The sequence below is a fragment of the Trachypithecus francoisi genome, unplaced genomic scaffold, assembly GCF_009764315.1.
Source record: "Trachypithecus francoisi isolate TF-2019V2 unplaced genomic scaffold, Tfra_2.0 Lachesis_group21, whole genome shotgun sequence".
Classification (NCBI taxonomy): domain Eukaryota; kingdom Metazoa; phylum Chordata; class Mammalia; order Primates; family Cercopithecidae; genus Trachypithecus; species Trachypithecus francoisi.
Genome location: NW_022681467.1, coordinates 39,891,482 through 39,895,232, shown reverse-complemented (window position 1 = coordinate 39,895,232; position 3,751 = coordinate 39,891,482). Strand labels below are relative to the sequence as shown.

The 3,751-nt window shown below is 48.5% G+C and overlaps 1 long non-coding RNA gene across 1 annotated transcript; it reads right to left on the bottom strand.

Moving 5' to 3' along the window:
* Window positions 1–1,438: 1,438 nt before the first annotated feature.
* LOC117068799 lies at window positions 1,439–1,962 on the bottom strand. Its single transcript, XR_004431239.1, has 2 exons — window positions 1,836–1,962; window positions 1,439–1,506 (listed from the first exon to the last, which is right to left on the bottom strand). It is a non-coding gene; the product is annotated as an uncharacterized LOC117068799 (long non-coding RNA).
* Between the last annotated feature and the right edge of the window lie 1,789 nt (window positions 1,963–3,751).

Here is a 3,751-nt window from a genome sequence, read left to right as displayed (position 1 = left end):
TGGGAAGAGTGGGGCGTCCAGGCAGGCGTCATCAGCATTTGCTCAGGGACTTGAAGCAGAGGCTTGTGGGATGAGGGGGACATAGCCAGCTGGGGAGAAGGAGGTGGAAGGGATGCATGCTCCAGGTGGAGACACAGGCCCAGAGGTGGGACAAGGGCGGAGTGCTTGACAGGCTGATGCCCACTCATCTGCTGGAGGCAGAGTGGAGATGTGAGGCTGAGTGGTACTGCTAGGCCACTTAGGCCACCTGTAGGAGTCATCACATTGTGCCAAGGGCACTGGGAAGTCCCTGAAGGGTAGTTTTTTTCTTTTTCTGGGTGGGGGATGGAGTCTCGCTCTATCGCCCAGGCTGGAGTGCAATGGTGCCATCTCGGTTCACTGCAACCTCTACCTCCTGGGTTCAAGCGATTCTCCTGCCTTAGCCTCCTGAATAGCTGGGAATACAGGCGTGCTCCACCATGCCTGGCTAATTTTATATTTTCAGTAGAGATGGGGTTTCACCATGTTGGCCAGGCTGGTCTTGAACTCCTGACCTCAGGTGATCTGCCTGCCTCGGCCTCCCAAAGTGCTGGGATTACAGTTGTGAGCCACCATGGCCAGCCCCCTAAAGAGTTTTAAGCGGTGAAATTATTGTCCAGTTTGGGTGTCAGAAATCTGAAAAGTCCTGAAGTACGTATTCCTCTCAGGGTGGGACTACTCCTCCCTTCCTTCTGTGACACCTAGAAATGGACTCAGCCACCAAGTGGTTGCCACTGAATGTGAACTCAGGGCACAATGAGATGGGACACCTGGGGAACATCTCACCCAGACCTATACTGGCAGACTGTGTAATAAAAATGTCTGATAACACATATGATCATATGTTATCATGACATAGTAACAGCCAGGAGGATGTTCCATGTGCTCAATACCTCGCTAAGCACCCCACTGCCATTATCTCATTGAGGTCGATACTGTTATCACCTTGATGTGAGGATGGATGGTTCAGTTGGCCCATTCTGGGATTCCCCAGCCAGTGTCTCTCCTCTCTGAACATGGCTAGGACACACAGCTGACCTCTGGCTCTCTGGGGCCGCCTTTCCAAGATTTTTTTACTGACTCTCTGTCTCCTGTCTTTTTCCAGGCAGGTTTAATACAAAGATCTCAGGGGTGTTTAATGACTCTCAGTCAATCCTCCAGTGGTGCCTCATCTCACACAGAGGAGGGCCAAAGTCCTAATGACTTAAGGTGCTACCCGATCTGGCCCTGTCTGGTCCCAGTCTGGCCCTGTCTGGTCCCCATCACACCTCCCCATCTCCTTTCGCCCTCCCTTGCCCGCTGCCCCAGCCCATCAGCCTCCCGACTCTTCCCTGGAGGCAGTGGGTGCCGTTCCACACTTTGCCCAGGGTCTCTTCACTTGCTGTTCCCACTGCCTGCCATGCTTTTTTTTTTTTTTTTTCCCAAGCTGTCTCCCTCAGCACCTTCATATCTCTGCTCATGTAAATGCCAGCTTAGAATTAGCTAAACCTGGCCGGGCGCGGTGGCTCAAGCCTGTAATCCCAGCACTTTGGGAGGCCGAGACGGGCAGATCACGAGGTCAGGAGATCGAGACCATCCTGGCGAACACAGTGAAACCCCGTCTCTACTAAAAAAATACAAAAAACTAGCCGGGCGAGGTGGCGGGCGCCTGTAGTCCCAGCTACTCGGGAGGCTGAGGCAGGAGAATGGCGTAAACCCGGGAGGCGGAGCTTGCAGTGAGCTGAGATCCGGCCACTGCACTCCAGCCCGGGCGATAGAGTGAGACTCCGTCTCAAAAAAAAAAAAAAAAAAAAAAAAAAAAAAAGAATTAGCTAAACCTTTCTTGACTGCCCATGTAAAAGAGGTAGCTACTCTGACCCAGCACTCCTTTACATGACTTTATTTTTCTCCATAGCACTTACCAACAGGGGGTCTGCCACGCAGGGTTTTTCTGTTTGTTTTTTGTTTTTTTGTTTGTTTGTTTTGAGATGGAGTTTCACTCTTGTCACCCAGGCTGGAGCGCAATGGCTCGATCTCGGCTCACTGCAACCTCTGCCTCCCAGGATCAAACCATTCTCCTGCCTCAGCCTCCCAAGTAGCTGGGATTACAGGTATGCGCCACCTTGCCTGGCTTATTTTGTGTTTTTAGTAGAGATGGGGTTTCTCCGTGTTGGTCAGGCTGGTCGCAAACTCCCGACCTCAAGTGATCCACCGCCTCGGCCTCGCAAAGTGCTGGGATTACAAATGTGAGCCACTGCACCTGGCCTGCCATGCAGTTATTATCTATCTCTCTGATAGGGATATAAGCTCCATAAGGGTAAGGGCTTGGTAATGTTCACCGCTGCCTTCAGCTCCTGGCCCAGAGCCTGACACAGAGTAGGTGCCCAGTATTAAATAAACAAGTCAATCAGTGAATGACCCCTGGCCTGCCCCTGGTGATGACCTCTGGTCAGCCTGACGGAAGTTTGCCGTGACCCTAAAGTCTCTGTTCCACACTTTTACGCAATCTCTCAGTTCTCTTTTTCAGAACACTAATTGCATTCACTGGGTGTGATTTTAATTCCCAGAGGTGACATTATTTCCAAGGTCTTGAAGGGCACTGCTGCTCCCCATCATTTTCCCTTCCACCCCAAAACACTTTAAATTCTGCTTGGACTAAAAGAGTAGGGGAAGAGCTGACAGATTTGATACACAAAGCTTAACAAATTTTGTACCGTGAAAATTATAAAATAGGCCGGGCGCGGTGGCTCAAGCCTGTAATCCCAGCACTTTGGGAGGCCGAGACGGGCAGATCACGAGGTCGGGAGATCGAGACCATCCTGGCTAACACAGTGAAACCCTGTCTCTACTAAAAAATACAAAAAAAAAAAAAAAAAAAAAAAAAAAAGAAAATTATAAAGTTAAAAGAAAAGCAATAGACTGGGAGAAATATTCACAATTTACATAAAAACATGTATTTGTCTATTTCCATACTGCTATGAAGAAATACCTAAGACTGGATAATTTATAAAGAAAAAGAGATTTAATGGCTGAGGAGGCCTCACAATCATGGTGAAAGGTGAAAGAGGAGCAAGGACATGTCTTACATGTACTCTCTTGGCAGCAGGCAAGATGAGTGTGTGCAGGGGAACTGCCCTTTATAAAACCAGCAGATCTCATGAGCCTTATTCATTATCATGAGAACAGCATATGAAAACCCACCCCCATGATTCAATTACCTCCCATCAGGTCCCTCCCACAACATGTGGGGATTATGGGAGATATAATTCAAGATGAGAATTGTGTGAGGACACAGCCAAACCATATCAAGACATAATATTCATCATACATAAAGAGTTCCTGCAAATCAATAAGTAGTAGTTAAAATTAGAAACAAGCAATTCATACTAAAATCTGCAGTGGACACTGTAGTTATCTGTCCAACATCCATTCTACACACATCTACCTCTCCTCACCCCACCCCTTCATGTTGCAGCCAAGGGAGTGGGGTGGGGCTTACCTTGACTTCTGCCCCAGTGGTCAAAGCCAATCAGGTTAATCTCATCCTCCCTTGTTCCAGTGATTGTTTCTAATACGTGAGCCAGTCAGCCCAGAGCATTTTGCTGGTGGTCCAGGGGTGGTCCTGTTAGTGCAAAGCTCAGGTTTTTGTGCAGTGCTTGTGGGATGTGTCTGCTCTTTTTTTTTTCTTTTTCTTTTTCTTTCTTTCTTTTTTTTTTGAGACAGAGTCTCACTCTGTTGCCCAGACTGGAGTGCA